Source organism: Solanum tuberosum, unplaced genomic scaffold, assembly GCF_000226075.1.
Source record: "Solanum tuberosum cultivar DM 1-3 516 R44 unplaced genomic scaffold, SolTub_3.0 scf00142, whole genome shotgun sequence".
NCBI classification, from domain to species: Eukaryota; Viridiplantae; Streptophyta; class Magnoliopsida; order Solanales; family Solanaceae; genus Solanum; species Solanum tuberosum.
The window spans coordinates 830708-856694 of NW_006239067.1; the positions used below are offsets into that span (position 1 = coordinate 830708).

At 31.1% G+C, this 25987-nt stretch overlaps 1 non-coding gene across 1 annotated transcript; it reads right to left on the bottom strand.

The window, feature by feature from the left end:
- Positions 1-21195: 21195 nt before the first annotated feature.
- Positions 21196-21267, bottom strand: MIR395A (microRNA MIR395a). Its single transcript, NR_127238.1, has one exon. It is a non-coding gene; the product is annotated as a microRNA MIR395a (primary transcript).
- Between the last annotated feature and the right edge of the window lie 4720 nt (positions 21268-25987).

Genomic DNA, 25987 nt, shown 5'->3' on the forward strand with positions numbered 1-25987 from the left:
GTATTTTTCATTTCATAGTTTGATGATACATCAAAGGATCCACAAGCTGGTGAGGAAGTATCCAATGAAGTTGTAAGTACATGTTTATGTATAAATCTATTACTTTATTCATCTAATGTATCATTCATAGTTACTGTAGTATTTGTTCCATTTTTGATACGTTAGTTTTTGACTTAAGTAGTATTATTTATATTTTGTTGATACATTTAAGGATTAAAGATCTGGTGAGAATGCATCCAAGAAAGTTATTGTAAGTATAATTTTATGTATAAATCTTTTGTTTATTTATTTTAGCGTTATAAAAAAAATCGTGCTGCTTATCAGGACGATGTAGTAGATCTTGACACAAAAAAAATGAGCAATCATCTGCGGTTCAAGATGTTGCTGATAACATCCCACTTCCAGACAAAGTTTCAGTAAACATTGATACATCGGTAAATTCTAAATATTTTCTTTGACTGGTTGTTGGTTATTGAATGATACAATTTTCTTATTATTGATTTAAAAATATAGGATTCTATCACATCGACATCCATTTCTGCTGGAACCCAAGAAGCTATAGACGTACTTATTGCAGGTCTTCATAGTCCTTTGTGTGTTCAACCATTGAGTGCTGTCAAGTCACATTCATTGACTGATACACATCAATTTGTACCTGACAGTATATTACCCACTGAAATATTGGGTAATGAGATGGTCGTGTATCAACTATCAGAGACCCCTGTTCAACGGAATCAGATGCCATCAAGAATTCTTCAATCTCCATACGTGACTGAATTTGATTCTACTGACAAATGAAAACAGAAAGTTGAAGAAGAAGTTCGTCCGATCTCCCCATTTGATGAATTTGGTATTTCTTACCAACCTTCGTCAAATTTATTGGACGAATACTCCAAATGGATCTCTAAAGGCCTCCTTAAAAATCATGCCAGCAAGTGAGTAACAATTTAATATTTTCACACAGTAAAATATCAGACTGTTTTCACTTGTTTAGAATTGTGATATATATTTTTATATATATATAGGAAACCAATGGATGATAAATACAGAGTCAAATCAACTTTATTTGGATTTGAGCACATGGACTTTGTAGTTACTTTTGCCAAGAATAAAAATTGGTTTTATGCCATATCTCAGCCAAAAAAATGCTAGACAGATCAGGTACGCTAGAAAGATACATTATTAATGTATGTACGATGCATTGATATTTTGTATCATATACATTATCTTGAATGTGTATATAGTGTATATGATACAAAATCAGATGATGTATGATAGAAAGATACATATATCTATGATACATTGATATTTTGTATCATATACATTATCTTGAATGTGTATATAGTGTATATGATACAAAATCAGATGATGTACGATAGAAAGATACATTATTAATATATCTATGATACATTGATATTTTGTATCATATACATTATCTTGAATGTGTATATGATACAAAATCAGATGAGGTACATTTTTTTGACAGTGTGATTGTTGTGCTTTATCATAGTCTAACATTTTGTGTTTTTTCTTTTAAATTTATGTTGCAGAACATCGATGTAGTTTTGTACTACTTAAGGAAGAAGTCAAAACTATGCAGCCCTAATGAGTACCGATTCACCACTGTCAATTGCTTATTCAAGACATTTATTAATGATGCATACAATAGGTACTACTGCAGCGCTTTTGATGATAATTTAACTACGCAAGAGCACATGGCGCGTGGTGCTGTTGTATCTGCAATCGAGAGGTCAATTAAAAACATAATCAAAGAATTTTCCATCCCGACTGGATTACCATGGCATCTAGTTGATGAGGTATACATTCCGGTGAACTCAGATGGTGAGTTCCATTGGGTGTTGGCTATTGTTGTTTTAAAAGAGAGGCTCATTCACGTATACGATTCATCAATGGGTACAAAGTAAGAGAGCCATGTGGTGAGATAGAAAAGTTGGCGACTATGCTGTCATCTTTCCTTCATGACAGTGATTTTTTTGATCAAACTGAGCGAACTAACTAGTCATCATTGGATGCTTACAAGGACAGTCAAACTGGAATGCTTTTGGAACCAAACGTCACATTTAAAGTTGAATTCACACAAGACATCATGCAACAACAATGTGATAGCTTGTAAGTATTAGCAGGTCTTTTATTTTATAGTTACAATGTATATTATTTTCTCTTTATAATGTATATTCCTTACTTTTTAAGGGATTGTGGAATGTATGTTGTTGCCTATGCTGAGTACCTTAGCGATGGAATCCCTGTTTCCAAAATTGGTTTTCGTTTAGACTACCTCCGTACAAGATATAGAGCCCTTTAGTGGCAATATGGTACTGAAAAGGCTAAGGCAGGATACGTTAGTGAAAATGATGATCCACAAGGCCTAGAAGTCATTCTAAGGAACCAGCTCAAGAAGATGTGGTCAATGTTGATTAGATCTTAGACAGTATTTTATAGTGTTATCGTTTTTGAGATACATTAATTCTAGATTTAATGTATCGCAACTTTCAATTTTTTCACCTGTTATATATGAAGTACATTGATGAACAATCTTGTCGTATATAATTTGATACAAAAATTAGATAACATTCTTGTATCAGATACATTAATTCTCAAACACACTACAACATTTATGCTCACTACTTCTTGTAGAAACTGATACTTCCACACTTTACTAATGCAATGTATCATATTCATTAATTCATAAATAAATGAATTCATTCATTTTCATTGCTTCTGATAGGAACCGATACTTTGACACTCTTTTCATGCTATGATAATTTTTGCTCAAATTTATCAGCTGATTCCTTTGCACTTTAATAACTCAATGTATTAGATTCAATAATTCATAAGGAAACACAACTTTACTATTCTGGTTGTTTTGGTCAATTTATTCTCATTGGTTGGTGGCTCATTTCACTTAACTTATGATACATTATATAATTGTAAAATTGAAATACACAAACTGATACAATTTCCACAATCAGAATATATTGTACGTTATTAACAAACAAGTGATGATACATTATTTCAACACCTATTTTGATACATTGCAATGTTTTATCAAGGTTGAATTGAAAACTAAAAAAAAAACTAAAAGCACAAGCTTTCAGTGGAATTTAAAATATAATGTATCTGAAACATAAAAGCAGCTTTAAATAGACGCATAGGCCCCTAGCTTTCAAAGAGTGGTTTGTAGTAGACCATCAAAACATAGAACAATATCGTTCCGTGAATACACACCAAAAGTACTGATGGGAGTTGGGACCATTCTCCAGATTTTCTTGATGGTTTTATCAAGAAAATCAAAGCAATAATACATGAGTGTAATTATACGTATCTTTTTGTGCAAACATTTGGAGAACACTTCACAGATGATGTAATTATGCAGTTCACTTCCTACCTAGCCCCCCATCTTGACTCCTATTTTGCTACTCTATACACTTAACAAATAGTTGGCATATCATTATCCCTCACCCCCTTTTTTTCTTTCCAGCCATCTTTTCTCCTCAGGCTCTATGCATCTTGAATTTCTTTGAAATTACAAAGTGGCTTCAATTCTACATCTAAATATTCCAGAATTTAAGCTTAAGCATAAGAGCACCTTTTTGAAATTCTTTTTTTTTTAAAGAACTCAATGTATTAGATTCAATTTAAAATATAATGTATCTGAAACATAAAAGCAGCTTTAACAAAGAATTCTGTTAGTCTACTTTTGGGAAGAAAGTACAAGTCCTTATGTTGTGACCTTCCTGTCCACAACGTCCACAATGGCTTGTGTTTTTGCTTATTTTTCACCTGAATTTTTCTTCCTCTTTTTCCTTGGTCGTCCAGCCAGCCTTTTGTATCTTGGTGGCAATACGATTTCTTGCAAAACAACCTCAGCACCAATCCTCCTTATCCGGCATTGGAACCATCGGAACTTCATAAGTGTTTGCCAATGCAGCTGGTTTATAGTAATCTGAGCAGTAGGGATGTATATCTATAATGTTTTTCTTCTTGAAAACAGCAAATGCATGAGCACAAGGTATCTCGTCTATCTGAAATCTCCCACAGTTACAGATCTTCCTCTCAAGACAGACAATGTGTTTTCGCCCACATTCAAAAACTGAATATATAAATTCAGTAGATTGCACAACCTGTCAACATTAGGTAAGACACTCACCACATATCAATTAAATCAATTTAATACTCATAACAACCAAAGAACAACAAATTTCAGATACATTATAGTTTATATATAGGCACATACCTGCATTTTTGAACATTTAGAAGCATTTATAATCAACAACTCTTCAAATCTCTTACCCAATGTTTCCTTTGTATAAGATGCTATTTCTCTATTTTTAGAGTTTCAAGAACCGAATAGAACTCTGACTTCTTCCAAAAATTGTATTATAGGTAGTTGTCGCGCTTCAACAAGGCAACCATTGATACATTCTGCTATGTTAGAAGTCATCATTCTCCCCCTGTTTACTGTTGCATGAACTCTTGACCACTTTTCATAACCAACATCCTCAAATACATCTTAATCTGATTGTCAATTTTAATGACTTTAGCCATCAATTTCTCAAAATCCTCTTTTCTACAAGTCTTGGCCATTGAATAGAACACATCACTTAGTACGTTTTTGCTTCTCTTAAAGCTTGTACAAATATTTTTCCAAAGGTGCCATATGCATGCAAAATGAGGAACATTTGGAAAAACAGTTCTGACACTATTAATTATGCTTTCATTTCTATCTGATACAACACACATGTGTTCCCTCTCCCCAAATGCACTTTTAAACTGTTGAAAGAACCATGTCCATGAACAATCATTTTCACTGTCCACCACTCCATAAGCTAACGACAATATGCATCTTACTCATAAATAGTGCACAGGTTTGTTAATTTTTATATACACAAATATCCATATATAAATTATCAAAATCAAGTAACCATTGTTATGAGACAAAAAATTCAAAATTCTAATACAAAAATCATACATGCACCATCAAGCGTACTTGCTGATACAAAAGTTCCTTTGTAAGATCCACCAAGATGTGCACCGTCAACAACAACTACTGATCTACAGTAGTCAAACCCCCTTATTAGTGGCCTTAATGATATGAACAGATACATGAACTTATTTTCCTTCGACTTATGCATCTGTATATAAGAATTCGGATACACAGTTTTCAACATATATAGATATTTAGGCAACTGTCTATATCCATTAGCATATTTACCCATTATAATCTCTAATGCGCGCTCCTTAGCACGCCATGCTTGCTTGTATGAAATATCAATCCCAATACAGTGCTCTAATATCCTCAATAACATCATTTGGTGTATGAATTCTTTTATGATTGTGCAGTTTATGCGCTGTCACAACACCTATAAACCCAGCTGTAGCTTGAACATTTGTTAATAACCTATCCCTTATCGGACATGTATTCTCACTATTGAAGTACCTTATTTTGAATAAATCCGATTTCTTCTAAACAGATGCACTGAATCTCCAACAGCAGTCATCCGATAAACACAATAATTTGTAGCTGCATTTTTTTAGATATATCAATAGAATGCATACTTCTATCATCTTTACTACAATAATGTATCATCATTATTATACACATATATAATATCAAACATTAACAAATAGTATAGTAACATGTATCAGTTACTCTATGATATATCAAAATATATACATCACACATTTACTGTATCATAATTTTATCCAGTAATGTTTCCTTACTGTTTCAACAAATTTCAGTGATACATTAATCAGAACAATCATATATTGATACATTATCATATGAAATAAACTAGACACAATTATTGCATCATAATTTTAGTCTGTAACGTTTCCGTACTATTTCAACAAATTTCAACGATATATTAATCAGAACAATCATATATTGATACATTAACACATGAAATAAATTAGACACAGTTATTGTATCATAATTTTAGCCTGTAATGTTTCAGTACTGTTTCAACAAATTTCAATGATACATTAATCAGAACAATCATATATTGATACATTAACACATGAAATAAACTAGACACAGTTATTATATCATAAATTTAGCCTGTAACTTTTCCGTACTGTTTCTACAAATTTCAACGATACATTAATCATAACAATCATATATTGACACATTAACACATGAAATATACTAGACACAGTTATTGTACCATAATTTCAGCTTGTAATGTTTCCGTACTGTTTCAACAAATTTTAACGATACATTAATCAGAACAATCATATATTGATACATTATCATATGAAATAAAGTAGACACAATTATTGTATCATAATTTTAGTCTGTAACGTTTCCGTACTGTTTCAACAAATTTCAATGATACATTAATCAGAACAATCATATATTGATACATTATCACATGAAATAAATTAGACACAGTTATTGTATCATAATTTTAGACAATAACGTTTTCGTACTATTTCAACAAATTTCAATGATACATTAATCAGAACAATCATATATTGATACATTATCACATGAAATAAATTAGACACAGTTATTGTATCATAATTTTAGACAATAACGTTTTCGTACTATTTCAACAAATTTCAATGATACATTAATCAGAACAATCATATATTGATACATTAACACTTGAAATATACTAGACAAAGTTCCATACCTCCTGTTATCAGATCTCTTTACACTGAAATTAAAGCCATGTTTTATTTTGTATTTTGTCATTACAGATATTAGAATGGCTTTATCTTTGTACAATTGATCCACTTTCACGTCTATACTTTTTGTATCAGATATGTATTTCGTCACCTCTAACTCTGGTATATAACACAAATCACCATATTTTTATTCTACCAAGTTGAGAGCGAGTGTATCATGTTCAGCACCTTCAACACAGACGATTGAACCAGTCGACACATCAAAATTTTTAATATCGACAACATCCTTATCAATTGTATCCATACAGAGGGGATACATTCCAAATCCGATCTCGCATTTCTTCACCTCTACGTACAATCTTACTCCCATATCAGTCCTTATATTCATTGGAGAGGAGTTTCCTTCTACAATGTATTGTATTTCAATATTTTTTCTCGACTCATCAATATTCAACTCAGCCACAATTGTTGAAACTAGGTTCATGAAGGAAACATCTTCACCAACCAATATCCCATCACTCTTGTATCTTTCATAATTAATCTCACTCTCCCAAACTCTAGAATGCCTCAACAAAATTAATATATTCATTACCTATCCGATTAAACTCACTTCAACAAAACTGATTATCAGTCGAAGTCCTCTTCGTTAAAACAAAGAAGGAGATGAACGCAATTTGAATCTTTCAATTCTGAATTGATTTGTTGAAATAGAGTAGAAGATGAACACGATTTGAATCTTTTCAATTCTGATTTGATTTGTTATTTTTGGGAATCACTTTACGGAAACTGATTTGGCGTGATTTATGGGATTCAATTTTTGATATTCCGTTTTTATTTTCCATTAAAAGCGCAACAAAAAAATATTCAACGTTTAATTAATAATGTATCCGCGCCATATATTTAATGTATCAGTGCTGAATTATTGTATCCGTGTTTTAAATTTTTGAGGGATTTCAGTCATTTTAAACTTATAAGGGACAAATGGTCATTTTGGCTTTAAAGTATGTGATTTATGTCCTTTGCCCATATATTTTTTAACTTGATCTTATTTATATTGGAAAAGGGCCTAAAATGCCCTTCAACTATTCGAATTGGTATAGAACTACCCTTCATCCACCTTTCGGCCCACAAATACCCCTGACGTCAACCTTTTGGTTCAGAAATATCCTCGATATTAACTGTCTCACTCATATTTGCCCTCATTTTTATCAGCTCCCCTCAAGTTAATTAGATAATTAAATATTTATTTATTATGTTGTCTCGATCTAATATGGTCCAAATTTAAACTCTTCTCAAATAAATAATATAAACCAGATATAATTCATATTTTGACACGATACATGTGAAATAATATTCAAAAACTTTATTTATTTCATGATATCTTTCCATTAGCCTATTTTAAATCAATACCCAATTTATTATAACCGAACTCATAACTTGGGATCCATCTAAAATGCGAATATGAATGTTCATATAAAAATATTATTATTTATTGATATAATTATTTTTAATAATTATTCAATTGTCTTGTTCGTTCCCTCCTTTATTTTTTTTGGTCTTTTGTTCTTAATTAGGATATCCAGACTCAAACTTGAAAAGAACTTACATGTTCATATTCTTTTAATATATACTATTACCATGGTGGGGTAGGGTGGGGAGAGGAGAAAATATTATTTTTATTCGTTTATTATGAATTTTGAGTACACACAAAAGAAAAAATGATATTAAATTATCTTCTATCAAACCAATTATTTCTATATGAATGTCCTCGTTAATTCATGAAAAAAAGTAGAAGAGAGAGGAAGTAAAGAGGGGGGGGGGGGGTGATTTTACTATGGAACCCAAAATTAGGTCAATCATGTGAGCTCATATATTCAGTAATTTCAAATTATTTTAACGGATAAGGGCCTAAAATACCCTTAAACTATGAGATTTAGTATAATATTGCTCTCTCATCCACCTTTTAAGTGTGGGTCGTAGAAATATGGCATTTTTGAGCCAAAAGGTTGACGTCAAGGGTATTTGGGGGCCGAAAGGTAGACGAAGGGTAATTTTGTACCAATTCAAATAGTTGAGGGACATTTTAATTTAGACCCTTCTCCGTTTTAATAATTATGTCCTCTAATATTGAGTGTGCATAAGTAGACACTTAAACTTATATAAAGTTTAACAAATAGACACACACGTTCTACATGACAATTTATGTCCAACGTGGTGTCCTACATGTGTTATGTCATGTAGAGCTCGTGTGTCGACTTGTTCAACTTTATACAAGTTTAAGTTATATCTATTAATTTGTGCAAGCTGGACTGTTGGAGGGCATAACATGTGAAAAAATGTCAAGTTAAATGACACATTTATGTATTATGTTTATCCTAATGTTACTAAGCAGAAGATATCAAAATTAAAGCCATATTAATTTGAAGATTAATTCGATAAGTTTATGATGAAGATTTATTGGTTAAACCTCAATTAAGAGGTTTTGCTGTAAATTTGGTGATCTACTCAAATAATTCATACGGTCCGTATTATCTGTTGTCTAATATTATTTTTGCACATCTTTTATTTCTGTAAGATATGTGAAAGTCTTAATAATAGGAATATTTGCGTGAAATACACCTATCTTCCTTTTTAAATATCAATCTTAATTAATGTTGGAAGTCTTACTGAAAGTATTTGATTACGAATACTTATAAGAAATTCTCATAGCTTGAGGCGTGTCAAGGACATCATTTTTTAAAATATTTCACTCAATATAGATGTATTCCTTAGAATTCAACAAACTCTTCTATTATAAAATTACTAGGAACCAATATCTACCAAAAACTTATTTAAAAGAAAATCCCACACAAAATAAATGAAGAAAAAGAATTTTATTTCTTACTTTTTATTCTTTGATCCTCTCTCTTATTCAAAGTGGAAACACATCGAGAATATATACAAGTGAATCACTCCAAAAAGAATAGAAAACGAATGTTCTCAAAGTATGGTTCAACCGCTATTGAATATCCCATAAATATGATGATTTCAAAGGGAAATAAAGAATTGTCATGATGAGTAATAATAACTCATTAAAAGTTAATAAAGAATGAATAAAGAAGTTGTTACTATTCATAGTAACTTTTGGATATACTCATTCCGTTCCCTTTTAGTTGTCATAGTTTCCTTTTTTAGAGTCAAACGATAAGACCTTTGACTAACATTTTATAATGTATTTTTAATCATAGTGATATGCAAAAAATTGCAACTTATAGTACTTTTCATATAGTTTTTGAATATCAAATTTTTTAGTTTACAATATCAAATTAATGTAATCTAATTTAACTTTGAAAATTAGTCAAATTTACTTTCAAAAAGCGCAACATGACAACTTAAAGGGAACGAAGAGAGTATTGTAATTAATACAATAAAGAATCATTAAGAGATATTAAGGAATGAACTTTTTTTTTTTAGCAATTCCGCTAGGCAATGTGTGCCTAGGGCTAGTTTTATTAATAAAGAGAAAAGAATCTCAATGAGAAAAGTACAAGCAAGGGGGGCTAGGCCTTACCTTACTAATCTTAATGAGGTAACAAACCTCTACTAATTAACAAGAATGAAGAAAATAAGAGCTAGAGAAAACTAGATATTCTATGATCATCATAGAGTTTATAATACACTCTATGTGATACTACAAATGAGTATGCTTAAGTAATGCAAAAATACAAAATCGAAGAATAAAGTTGAGTTATCAACCTCAAACTTCATTTTATATATGTAAAAAATAAAAGAGATGGATTACCCATGTAAAGTAACCTGAAATATTTCCCTCTTCTCTTCTTTGTCAAATATGTCCAACAAAACTTGATAGTTCTTCACTTCTTTTTGGATTTACTGGATTGTGTTGTTGTTGAAACTGTCATATGATTTTGCTTTGCCAGTCGCATTGGTAGGTGCCTTGGAATAAATTCCTCAATCACCTTACTATCCCAACTATGTTGCCTTTCATGTGTCTTCTTTTTTGTTTTTGTTGCTTCCACTTCTTTGTTGCCTAGGCGAGAGATCTCCATATTTGTCTACCTTATCAAATAATATGTCTAGCATCTCATCCTCATCATCGCCATCAAACTTTTCACTGCCCAAGTCACTATCATAAGTTGTAGTTGGACTAAGTCTTGAAACTCCAGCTTCTGGCTCATGGCTCTTTTCCAATACCTTGATGGTAATGGTTAAGATCTTTTTGGAGTTATCAATTGTCACATCCATAGATGGATTTGCCTTACTTGAAGGCACAAATATGGGTACTTCATGAGGACTTAACTTACTCCTTGCAGGTGCAGAAATATGTTCTTCTTCCTCAACCAAATCTGCCCATCTAGAATCACCTGTTTCCTTCCCCAAACTCTTGTCATTCCTTTTGAAGATTGACTGTTGTCCAAATATTTGCTCTCCAAACGACTCCAATGATGGAGAATTAGGAACATCATGATTCGAGGTGTTGATTGTTGCCATAGGTGGTTTGACCATTAGGTTTTCTTTATTCAACATTGTGGCATGTGACTCCTTGATTATTCTAGTAGTTTCTGGATTAGAATCTTGAAGAATTGGAGTGGACAATACATGGAGCTCTTGATCGGAATTGATCACTAAGGCATCAAAGGTGTTAGAGCACACAACCTTCCTTGATACTTTATCTTCACAATTCACCATTTGATCCTTGTGTGTTGGGTTAGTGCAATCTAATTGTTGTAATTTGGTGTTACCTGGAGAAAACGTTTTGCTTGGTACTTCAGTCCAGCCTCCCTTATCATTGTCCTTCAAAGTGAAGTCATGATCACATGTACCACCAGATTCAGAAATTCGATCCAAATTCTCTTCACACTGCTGCACCTTATTAGCCTGGCCAGAATCTTGAATCGTGGCCAAACTAGAATCTTTCCCACATAAAACACCAGCAGTAGATAGTTTAGAATTCGAAACTAGATCAGACTCCAAATTAATCACAGGAACCACTGAATCACTAGTAGCACCATCCTTTGCACCCAAAATCAAATTCTGTGAGACCATAGCTAAGGGGCAATTTAGTGTAACTGTAGTATTAAGAGTATCATCTTGAACACAAGTATCTACAACTCGATCTCCATTATTTTTAATGGCTTCCGCACCATTGCTATTTCATTATTATTTGCATCTGCAACTCGAGTATTATCATCAATACTTTGATCTATGTTTGTTAGTCCCCTCTTCTCATTTAAAATTTGTAGCAAATCACCTTGAAATTTCTCACCATTAAATTGTTCATCTCCAACCACTCCATTATCTTTGCGATTGTTATCTTGATTCTTTTTCAAAATCAATCGACAACCGTTTTCATCGTGACCTTGATGCTTACAATGGTTACAATATAAAGGTAAATTATCATAAATAAATTCATGAAAAACCTCTTGAATCTTACCGGTCTCCTTGTCCAAATATTGGAGACGCATCCTCTTAGGCAGCTTGTCCATAAGATCGAGTATCACCTTCACCCTAGCAGTGCTAGGCCTTGTCTTGTTTTGTGTTGCCTTGTCGATAGTTATTGGCCTTCCAACTGCTGTCGACAACAAGGATCTCTTGGTAAATAAATCTGGTGATAATCGAGGCAACGAAATTCACACCGTGGCCATTGAAGTTTCTTCTCTTGAATTGAAATCTATTGTCCAAGGAAATACCCTATAAATATGTTGTTGTCCATGGAAAGGCAAAAAGCTTATCGATTTTGATAAAGGAACCACATAATCTTCATATTGGTCTATCCTTAGTAGAATATGTCTATGAGCAAGTAAACCAACTAAACAGTTTCCTTTGATGCCCAAGTGTTTAGGTAAAACTGTTCGCAAATCCTTCACTTCTAGTGTATCGGATGAGAACTTAATAATTACAGCTTGATGTAATCCTTATTTCTGTGCGAAAACCTATCGTTCTCCCTTTGTGAATTGAATCGTAGGCTCTCCATGTACATAATGAATCTGTTTCAATTGGATTTTTTTCAAATTTTGGACAGCTTGATTTGTGGTTAATCGAGTAGCAAAGGATGTTTGTTGATTAGGATTAGCGTTTGTCTCTCCCACAACCAGAGGCCGGGGAGAGATGTGCGCAGACATGGCTGCTGCTAGGGTTTAGGGTCTGCTGCTCTTGTAGCTCCTTTGTCTTTGTTTCTTTTTCGATCTTTCATCTGTAAACCTTAGATAATAATATGAATACTTTTTTTTTTTGAGATACTAGAATTATTTTTTCAATAATCTTCTACATATCTCAAAAGGAATATTATGGAATACAATGAAATAAGAAATTTTGGGGGATTTTCACAAATGAGTGTAATGAATCAAATTTGGTGTCCGTAGATTGTGAACTAGACCTAGATAAAATAAGATATAACTTACAAAACAATTGGTGAAGTTTAGAACTTCTATAAACCAAGAATTCTTATTTAAGCTCATGGTCTTATTTTATCACATCATACTCACAAAATCTTTGTTATTATCATGATTTTGCGCTAAGAGGCCACACTTGTGTCCAGATGTCATGAATGCTCTAGAATTTTTTCACATTTTCATAGGAATGGCACAACTCCACACTCATATAGGTCTAATCATCAAGTATATTTTGTAGAGAAATACACCACCTATAAAGGATATGATTTAGTTTAAGAGTATAATTCAACTTCACTTTGTCTTACAACATTGTACTATATTCACATATCATAGGAGGGACATAATTTCATAATGCTTACTTATCAACTAACAACTTGTTAGTACCCATATGAAGCTAATTCATGGGATCTCTAATCGCATAGATTGGGTTATTATCATTGTTAATCTTCTCAAATTGACAAAAGTCTCACTCCCCTTAATGTTTCTTTTTTAGTCTGTGAATTAATCAATTTTTTCTTTGACTACACATAATTTACATAAATACTTTAATATCATAGCAGTTGGTTTTATCACATCTCAACACATGTATCTAATTTTGCATGTCATTGAAATAAATATTTTTTCACAACAACTATATCATTGTTTGGCAACCACAATATATAAACACAAAAGATGTTGGTTTTATTTCTATTGAAATATTCACTAAGACGACATATCTTAACCACTTAACCTTATCACAAACCAACTTTAAAACAACAAGCTTTATTTAGCTTATTTTCAAGTTATGAAACTTCCTTTATGGATAAACACATAACCATTAGTGAATTTTGAAATCCACTTTATATCACTCTACCCCTCTGGTAAAATAAAATATACAATATATTTGGTATTATACTTGTGGCACCTCTCTTGTATCACCAATGACTTCTTTCCAAAATAGTGCATCAAGAAGCAATTTTATTTTTGAAAAAGGACGAATATACCTTCGAACAGCTATCAAAAATGATATACGAATATCCTCTGTTATATATATTATTTGGACACTAGTGTCTCTGCCATCCAAAAAGTGTATCATTTGTGTCCTTCACTCTAACAGTTGGACGCGTGACATCATCTTATGCATTTATCCAAAATATTCCCTAAATTTAAACCCACAAGAAAATCCACCTGGTATTAAGAAGATCCACTCAAATAACCCCCTAACCCACCCGTTACTAACATTTAATAATATACCCAAATAAACAAAAGTACCCCAAATTCTCTCTACTCAATCGCGATTGACAAACCCTACCTTGTCGGTGTTCTTCGTCGATTCCTCTTTGTCTATTCTTTTGCGATCTTTGCTTCTACTTACATATCCAACCTTCGATCATAGGTACCACGTCTTCTCTGTCAACTCACATAATCTTGTGTTGTTTATGTTTGATTTTGGTTTGTATCATTTATAGTGTCCTTTTTTATGGTGTTGAGTTTTGAATTTCACTGATATCTATAATATTTGTCTAAAATCATTCTTTTGTAGTGATTTTTAGGGTTTTATTCATGTTTATTTTTTTAAGAAAAGGATCATTTTTTTTAGAGTTTTACTTTAGTGTCATTTTCAAAGATTTGATAGGGGTTTTTGCACTTTTATGTCAAGGAAATGTTCTTTTTGTTTTTCTTCATATTGTGTTTCAGATTCATTGCTTGTTTACTGTCGTATCTCTTTCTTTTTTTGTCTACCGTCTCCTTTATTTATTAATTTCTTTATCTTCTTGTTTTGTCTATTTGTTTTTCTACTTGTTAGGGTTCCTCATTATTTATTGACATCCTGTAAAGTTAGGTAGATCCATAAGAACCAGACAACCTAATATTATATAGTTGATCTTCTTGGAGGGGCCAGCCAGTTGATATTATATAGTTGATGTTCTTGGGGCCCTAGCCACTTGGATTATATAGTTAAGACTTAGCTTATCTTTTAATTAGAAAAATTATAATTAACTGAAATACACTTAATCTTAATGCTTAATTCAGTTACTAAAGTAATGTGAATAATTAACTTTAATACCACTGCCAGTGTCTATTTGTTCTTCTGTTTTCCTAATGTGAGTACTAACTAATTAATCTTATACTTTAAGACTTAACTATTTCACTTAGCTTGTCTTTTAATTAGCATTTTGTAATTAACTCAAATACTTAACACTGTCCATTTTTTCTTCTTTTTCGTTAGTACTAACTAACTAGCCTTATGCTTTAAGACTTAACTATTTCACTTAGCTTATCTAGTTAATATGACTTGTTAACTCTTTCAAGTTTGACTTATCTTTAACACTTAATCTTAATGCTTAATTCAGTTACTAAAGTAATGTGAATAATTAACTTTAATACCACTGCCAGTGTCTATTTGTTCTTCTGTTTTCCTAATGTGAGTACTAACTAATTAATCTTATACTTTAAGACTTAACTATTTCACTTAGCTTATCTAGTTAATATGACTTGTTAACTCTTTCAAGTTTGACTTATCTTTAACACTTAATCTTAATGCTTAAAAATTAGTAAAATAATGTAAAAAATTAACTTTAATAGACTGCCACTGACCCTTTTTTCTTCTTTTTTTTTCCTAATGTGAGTACTAACTAACTAACCTTATGCTTTAAGACTTAACTATTTCACTCAGCTTATCTAGTGTAATATAACTTGTTAACTCTTCCTAGTTTGACTGATCTTTAACATTTAATCTTAATGATTAACAATTAGTAAAGTAATATGAATACTTAAACTTTAATAGATTGTCACTGTCCATTTTTTCATCTTTTTTCCAGTACTAACTAACCTTGTGCTTTAAGCTTAGCTTATCTGTTAATTAGAAGAATCATAATCAACTCAAATATACTTAATTTTAATATTTAACAGTTGTAAAGTAAAATGAATACTTAACTTTAATAACTTTACTAGACTGCCAGTTTTCTTCTTTTTTTCCTAATGTGAGTACTAACTAACCTTATGATTTAAGACTTGACTTAACTATTTCACTTAGCTTATCTAGTGTAATATGACTTGTTAACTCTTCCTAGACTGTTGACTTATATGTAATAGAATGCCACTATTCATTTTATTTTCTTTTATTTTCCTAATGTGCGTACTAACTAGCTAACCTTGTGCTTTAAGACTTAGCTTATCTATTAATTAAAAGAATCATAATTAACTCAAATACACTTAATCTTAATGCTTAACAGTTAGTAAAGTAATGTTAATACTTAACTTTAATACCACTGCCACAGTCTATTTGCTTTTTTTTTCTTCTAATATGAGTACTAACTAATCTTACATGTCGTTTGGTAGAGTGTATTAAAAAATATAATTCATGCATTAAGTGTATGTGTATTAGTAGTACCTTGTTTGGTACACTTTTTCATGTCATGTATAACTAATGCAATAATTAGTTATACACTCTATTGTGTATTAAGTTGTGTATTACTAATACCAAGGAATTCTAGGTATTAGTAATACGTAGCATTTTAACACTTGCATTAGATTAAATAATTACAAAACTACCCTTAAAGCCTTTTCATTTTCTTTGTTGTCATAATTATTTTTATTTTGATTTACTTTTCAATGTCTTTTAATTTGTTGGTATCTTAATAGGCTTTATGGCCTCTTAAGTAATTTTTTTTAAAAATAAATCTAATTTCAATATAATTTAATCAATTTTTTTACTAATGTGACGATAAATTTGATAAATTAAATTCTTTGCCAACTTTTCACAAAAATATTTTGACGCAATAGTACAACTATTTAATATTATTTTTGAAAAAAGAAGAAGAAGAGTTAATGATGTTTTAGCAAAGAAATCTTTTTTGATGTTTTAGCAAAGAACTTTGTTGCAAAGGAAGTGTACAAATATATAAAGTGTGAAGGGTATTTTTGTAAACATATATTTGTTAATAGAAATTATGCAAGATTTGTTATTTGTAATACATCAAACCAAACAATATATAAGAAATAATGCTTGCATAACTAATGCAGGCATTACTAATGCAAGCACTACTAATGCACCCTATTTTGCATTGTTCTTATACACTCTACCAAATGACTACTTATGCTTTAAGAATTACGTATTTCACTTAGCTTATTTGTTAATTAGTATTGTGTAATTAACTCAAATACTTAGTAGTGTAATATGACTTGCTAACTCTTCCTAGACTGCTAACTTATCTTTCATAGGCTGCCACTATCCAGTTTTTCCTAATATGAGTACTAACTAACTAACTTTGTGCTTCAAGACTTAACTATTTGACTAGCTTATGTGTTAATTAGTAGTGAATAATTAACATAAATATTCAACTCTTTCTAGACTGCTGACTTAAGTTTAATGTTATGTAGTAGTAATATGACGTACATGTTAACTCTTCATAGTTTGATTTATCTTTAACATTTAACAATTTTTAATACTTAACAATTTATTTCGTAGTAATAATTACTTTATTTAAATCTTTGTAGGTTATTAAAATAGTTAATGTTATCATCTACTTTCATCATGATGGTGAGTGACTTGACAATTCAGAACCACATTATGATAAGAGATGGATCTATTATTGGAGAGGTTATGATCCTGATCGTATATCTTTTATTGACTTAGTTAATGAGTAAACAAATAAGTTAGGTTTTATAAGTGTGCAACAACTTATTGTACTTGGTCCTTCTGCAAAATATTTTGAAATAATAGGAGATGAAGGATTTAAGACATTATCATCTTGTATCTATGAGGATTATAAATTCATTCATTTGTTTGCTACTGATGGCTGTTAATTATATGTTGATGTACCTGATATTGTCATATATGATGGATTATTTTTACTTTTACCAATATTTAATGAAGGCACAAACTACTGATGTCATATATGATGGATTATTTTTACTTTTATCAATAGTTAATGAAGGCACAAACTGTAGTGAAAGTGATAGTAATAATGGAATGATGTTTAGCTCTTCAGATTATGATACTGATGAATTCAAACATTTTGTTACAAAAAATAAAAGAAATATAACTGATAGTTTGCAAGATTATAAGGAGATTGTTAGGGTATGACCTTTAAACACATAGCAGAAGCAAAATAATTTTGCAAACTTCATGCTATGGCTAAGAAGGTAGAACTAGTTGTCGTGAAGAGTGATAAATAAAGATTGAGATATAAATGTGGTGCTGAAGGTTGTCCATTTGTATATCAAATTTCTGTGAATTTGACCACTCCCTTAGTGTCAAAACCCTAGTAGATCATATAGAGTGTGGAACAATATATGACAACTCTTTAATTGATTATACAATAATAACTCAGTATTTGAAGGAGAAATTGCAAAGTGACCCTAAGTACAAGGTTAAAGAAATGAAGGCTGACTTACATAGAGTATTTTAGTTAAATGTAAGTGAAGCCAAGTGCAAGAGATCTAAAAGGGAGATACTATAGACTCTTGATGGTAGCTCGGTAAACTCTTACAATAAACTAGAGGGTTATACTACTTAACTGAGGAGTTGTAATTCAGGGTCTAACGTTGTCATTAATTTGTCTAAGGGGGCACTATCTATTGATAAGAGAAAATTTCTTAGGATGTATACCCGCTTCTAGGAAATAATGTTGGGTTTAAAGGCAGGGTTAAGACCATTTATTGGGTTAGATGGTACATTTCTTAAAGGAAAAAGCTAAGGGACAAGTATTACTTGCTGTTGGTCAAGACAATATGAACTGTTTCTACCCTTTAGCTTGGGTTGTGGTAGATAAATAGAATAAAAGGACTTTTACATGGTTCATGAAATAGTTGCAACATTCACTTGATCTTCATAATTGTGAAGGAATGACATTCATATCAAATATGCAAAAGGTAATATTATACTACTAAGTTGTAATTTATTTAAGTCCCTTTGTTTAATACTATTTCTTTATTTAATTTAGTTGTTTTTATTTGATACTCAGACATTCATATAAGGTTGTTAGATCTCTTTCCCCTAATCTTTTTATTGTAGATTGAGTCCCAATCGAGGAAGAATGTTCTCAAGGGGGAGATATTATAACACCTCAGATTTTGGAAAAAGAAAAGAAAACTTGTTTGGCTGCTGTTTGTATTCTATAGGTCCAGTGTACAGATCGTAGAAGCTTCTACGAATCATAAAAGGCATCCGTAGAAAGTGGGTTGAATTTTTGGGAAAATCAAGTTTCAGTATCTTATTCTACGGTCGACCAGGACGGTCCATCAAATGTTTTACGAGTCGTAGATATGTCTCGTAGAAAAGTCTCAGATTTAGTGAAATTTTAGGGTCAAAGTTGAGTCCTACGGTTGGGATCTATGGACCGTAGAAGGTTCTACGGGCCGTAGACCAGTCTCATCAAAGTTGGCTTGATTATAGGGCTCCAGTACTTAGTCTACGGCTGACCAGTATGGACCATATGAATTTCTACGGTACGTCACACCCGTAGACTGAGTCAACAGTTATCTTTTAAGGGGTTTTAGGGTCTTTTCCCTATGTTTTTAATACCTAAACTATGTCGTTTTGACCCATATTCTAAGCTCTATATAAGTATTTTAAGTCCTTAAACTACCCATTCTGAAATCATTCTTCTAAATCCCAAATTTCCTCCAAGTTCCCCCCCCCCCACCCCCAAATTTCTCTCTCAAGCTAAAGGAAGAAGAAGCTAGAGTTTCACTTCTAGGTCTCCAATTCACCATAGCTTTTGGGCTTTGATCATCAAAGTTTGTTAGTATTCACCTATGAAGTCCTTTCTTTCATTGGGTCCCCAAAGATTCCAATTGTACAAGTTTAATTCTCAATTCAAAGGTAGGATTTTATTCAATTTCCATGGGTTCTTCTCAATTATAATTCATTTGGTTGTTTTCTATCTTCTAATGCATGAATTGAAGTATTTACATGATTTGGAGTTGAATTATATCAATCTATGCATGATCCATAATTTTTTACTATGAACACGTGATGAAGCTTCTGAACTATGAAATATGAATTTAAGAAGATATGCATGTTTTTATGAAATTGATGCATATGATTTGAGGATGCTTTTAAGATGAAAGTATCAACGAAATTGTGAAAGTTTTTCTCACATAAAGATTCATAAGGTTTAAAGGTTTTATCACCTATGTCGAATCAAGATTTAAGGAGCTATTCTAAATGGCTTTAGCTTGGATTGATAGCTTAATTGTGCCTTTCCATGGATGATGAAATGAGTATGATAAATGATTATTTCATGGGATTTTACTTAGCACTGAGAGGATATTGCGATGTAGGCTCTCCTATTAGTAGAGTTTGGGTCTCTAGTAGCAATCTCTTTGTCCCTAACTACGTGCCCCCGTAGGATGTCTTAGCTAGTGGATCCATGTAAGTTAAAAGTTTATGGTCCTTACCTTGGCAAGTGGGAAATCTCTTTTCACAGTGGGATAGACACCAGATTCCATGTTTTAGCTCACCTGGTCTATGTCAGTTAAAGGTAAATATCCCATAATAATAAACTAGGTTACTTTCAAAGTATCTCACCAAGTATTTTAAATTTGCTAAGCCTGCATTGACCAGGATTACAACTTGTGTTTTCTAACCTCTTATCTTATTTTTTAGCTTGGTCATTGCATGTCATGTAAAGTTCTTTTAGCATGATTTCATAATGTCTGTGCATTGCTATCATACTTGGTACATTCTATGTACTAATGGTCTACATTTTTTCACTAATGTAAGGTCCAACACTCCTACCTTCCATACTTGTGTCTAGTTGATCTCTTTTGTTGATTGAGAGATTGGGGAGTCCTCATTTTCCGAGGACCAAGACACTTTTATAGATTTTTTTTAAATTTCAGTTTTCAGACATTGTACGTGGTGTATGAATTACGTCACAGCCACTTATTTTGATGTATTAGATGGATTATTGAGACTATGTTCGACTTCCGCTTTGCCAAACTATTTTATGATATGAGGGCCTTTTGATGTTCTATATGCCATGTTACATATCCCCCAAACACTTCAATAGGCATCAAACAATGCAGTTATTCAGACCTCATGAAGTGGTCAAGGTAACTCTCCGAAACACCTTGATAGTTGTTACAATGAATCATTGCATTCATCATCTACCTCTACTCTTGCACTTTTATTTACTTGTTTGTAAACTTCAAAGTGAACCGAGAGTTCCCCCAAACACTTCAGCAGGGCAACAAAAATGAAGAAATTAATCCCTCATGAAGTGGTCAAGGGAACTCTCGAGAACACCTTGATAGATATAGGTATGAATCATTGCATTCATCATCTACCTCTACTCTTGCACTTTTATTTACTTGTTTGTAAACTTCAAAGTGAACCGAGAGTTCCCCCAAACACTTCAGCAGGGCAACAAAAATGAAGAAATTAATCCCTCATGAAGTGGTCAAGGGAACTCTCGAGAACACCTTGATAGATATAGGTATGAATCATTGCATTCATCATCTTCCATTAATACTCTTGCACTCTACTTTTTGTTTAAATTTCAAAGTAAACTCGGGAGTTCCCCCAAGCACTTCAGTAGGGCATCAAACAACAAAGCAATTAAACCTTCATGAAATAGTCAAGGGATCTCTCGTGAACACCTTAATAGACCTGAGAACTATTTTTGTTCATCATCTCCAACTAGTACTCTTGCACTTACACTTGTTTGTTTAATCTTGTTACCACATTCATTCCTATTTATATTGTGTTGGTAAGCAAATTCCTTGCAAGATGTGAAAGTGGAATTTGAACAGGGATATGGGGTGACATTTTTATTGAATCTGGCTCCAAATATGGGTAATATTAAAGTTTTAGAATATTAGAAAGAAAAAAAAGTAATCCTTCCCCAGACCTTTTCCCTCTCATCCTATATTGTACCTTTTCCCTTTTTTCTTTTCATGCGTTTAAGTTTAAGTGATGGCTTCACTTGCTAATTCTCATACCTAAGCTTTTAATTAACTTTGATATTAAATATGTACAAACCTTATCAATTGCCATCTTCAAGTCTTTTTTTCTTGCATCAATTTGCTGGAAATAAGGGATTCACTGGTGACTGGCTAATTATTCTTGAACTATTTAATACGACTTCTTCATATTTTTTTATGCATGTCTATTTTTTTATTTAAAAAATAAAATAAAGAATCATATAACAATTCATAATGAGATTTTTAAATACTTTGGCTCTTGTGTGACTGAGGGGTACATATTTTATAAAGTTATTCTAAATCTTGTCCAATTTGCTTTATGATTGATAAAATAGAAAGGTATCAACAGAAAATTTAACGTTGAGTCAATCTCATTTGTGCATGAAATGTTTTCCCTTTATTTTGGTATAAATTTTTGCCTTCACTTGGATAAAAATATAATCCAAGTTCAATATTAAAATCTTAAAAAGTATATTCTAAACCTATAATACCAAGGAATATTTCTTTTCCAGAGTTGAAAGAGGCAGCAACAACAACAAGTACGCTGTACACACTCAGTGTAATCCCATAAAGTGGGCCGGGGTATGTGAAGGATAAAATGTACACAGATTATATTACTATATTGATTGTTGTCGATAGACCCTTAGTTCAAGAAAAAATAGTCCTAAATTATATAGAGAAAGAAATAACTAAATAAATGGTCATTTATCTTGAGTAAATTTACACTATATATATATATATATATATAAATTTTTTTTTTTTTTTTTTTTTTAAGACCTTTAATTTTATTAACTCAAAGTGCATTGAAGAGAATTTGCATGTGAACTATAAAGGTCATTTAATAACATATTACGAGAGCAAGCCTAGGTGATGAGTTCAAGTTTCACTGTCATTTATTATTTTCAAAAACGAAATTTTATATGCCTGGCCGGCCAAGAAAGAGACTATGTATCCTCATATTAGGGAACATGTAGCAAATATAAAATAAATAATAAATATATTTGTATCTTCAGACGTGAACATAGAAGCTTGATATGAATTCAGCTTAATTAAATTATTAATTTTCTTAAAATGGTGTGTTTTTATCCAACAAATTCATTAAATGTTCTTACATATTTATTAAATCATCAAAAATGTTTATACATTTCACAAAGATTAGATAGAGTAACTTTGATTCGAATTTTAAAAATGTATCAAAAAAATATTATTAAGTAAATTCATCAAATGCATGTATTGAATCTGGCTGTAAAGACTGGTAATATTTAAAGTTTGAGAATAAAGCAAAAAGAAGGATTTCCTTCTTGAGATCCTTGTCCTTTTATGCCATACTAGTTATGAAGACTCCACAAGAGCCCAATATTTATTCATAATTCAATTTTTAAGTGGTATTAATTAAATGATATTATATCATCTCATTCAATGTATAATAAATATTATTAATATTGATAAATTTTAGGTGGTATTAATTAAATAATTTGAAATTTTTACTCTAAAATAAAGTACACTATGTTTGTACGGGAGTAAATCATCTCTTTTTTTCTTGTGCAAATTGAATGTGAAGAGGTCCATTAAGATATGTATAATTAAAGTATTTCTTTTTTAATCATCGTTGATTTTTTAATCAAAGAGATTACAAGAATATATATAGATACATTCAAAATAATAAGGCTATAATTAAAGAATATGAATTTAAAACTAAAAATCATATCTAAAAGGGATCCATCACTTCGAAAAAAATTATACAATAATTAAATTAAAGTAGAACAAAACAAACACTTTTTTTAATTTGTTTTTCAAAAATGCCCTTGCTGAAGTAGACACGTCTTCAGCTTGAAACTGTCTCTTATATAATAAGAAAAAATATACATTTCCCCCTTTTTATTCCTTTTGAAGCTTGGATAGTAAATTTACTTGCTAATATATATATATATATATATATATATATATAATTACTAAAGACTTTTATTTACCTCCTGGGAGGGTTTGACATTATGTCTACTCGAGGTGGCAAATGGACGATTTGAGTTGAAGTTGAAAACATTGAGATGAACTAAACTAATAAACATATCAATGTCCAATCCTATTTAAAAGTTGACTTGAGCTAAGATGAGTTGGATCAAAATGAACGAAATAATGAGTTATAACCTAGCTCGCCCAAATTTTTTTCTTTCTTTTGTGGAGGTATGTAATAACATTTTCAACCAAATATTTCCAGATAAATGATCATGGATATTACAAAAGATTTATTACTTTTATATAACCTAATCCTACGTATCAAGATAATTAAGGAAAGCTTGAGAAGAATGTTTCTGTTTATTTACATGGCAAATTATTAACAACAAATAAAAAACTTTGAAAGGCTTAAGCTTGTGCTATATATTTACCTGATTACCTCCTCACATTTTAATGAATTACAACAGCATCTCTTATTTTATTTTTTTCATAATAATTATTAATTTTCCCCCCATGTCTAGGATGTTGATACACTCGATTGAGTTCCAGACGTCACTCGATACAAAAAATAAAAACAATTAACAACATCACTTTGTAATCATTTAAATGATTCGGATTATATTAAATTCATATATTAATCCAAATAAATATTATGAATTAATATAATTGGCTAATTATTTAAGTTCAATAAATATGCATTTAATTAAGGAAGAAGTACTCATATACACAACTTTAATTTCCTTATTGTCTATTTCTCCCTACCTTTTTAAAATATTACTTAAATCCCTTCTTTCTCCTAAATATTAAAACTACCGGATACATAAAACATAAACTGCAACCCACGTTCACCACTCCCTCTTACACTCCTATTTTCTCTCCCTAAATTCACTCCAAAATATTAGTAGTTACAAAATCCATATCCAAATTTGATTTTCAAAAAGTTTCTCTCTCCTTCCAATCAATTTCAAACTTCTGAATAGGTAGGATTGTCATCTCACTTTTCATCTTCTTCGTTTCCTTTTTATTTTTTTCAAATTTTCTTCCTGGTACATATGGATCAGGATCCTACATCAAATCTTTCTAATACTGATTGAATAGTATATGATTCTGATGATGAAAATTGGACTGAAAACACATCCCAAAGTTTGCATGACCCATTAAAGATGAAGAATCAGTCGAACAAGAAAGTGTCTTCATCGTCGAAATCAAATGTTGAAAAAACCCCTCCAAAAAAGGGGAAGAAAAGCAGCACATGCGACTGTCTGACCTTCATTGTCTAAAGTATGTGTTTTCGATCTTTATTACTCTTTTTTGTGGTTGGTATGGCATTTGGTCTGTTAGATTGAAATTAACTGATACACTAATTTCATGTGTTATGCTATATTGTTTATTGAGGTAAAAAAATGATACATATAAAACCTCAGTCTTAGTTGGATACTAACTGATTTGTACTTTGTCGACACATATAATTAAACCCTAATTTTAGTTTAGTATTAAATATGAAAAAAATGTGGGTGAAATATAACAAAAAAAGTGTGCAAAGTTCATAGTTGGTAATTCCTTTGTTAGATTTATAATATTGTATCATATAAAATACATTTTGCTCATGATACACATTCAAGCATTTTATAGTCAGTATGTTGGATTGTTTATGTTTCAAGGTTGTTTTTTTATGAATCAGTTATTGTTAGTGGTATTCATATCATATATTATCACAGAATGTATCATGTATTGCAATATCTATAAGAAAAGATACTTATTGCTACAAAATCTAAGCTATGAATTTGAAAATTGTAGCTATTACTTAGTAATAGTCATAAAAATTCAAATTTCATAGCTATCTTAAAAGAGCCATGAATATTAAGTTGACAAAGCTAAATCCTTATATTTGCTTTAATTGTTAACAATCGTGGCAATAACTATCTAAATAGCTACAATTTTACTGCTACAATAAAATTTTATAGCTAATTATAACTTATTTGTTACGCAATAAAAGTAATTGTAGCAATAGTAACCCTTTAGCCATAATAAGTTATTTGAAACAAAATATTGTGGCTAAATAAATAATTCCTCATCAA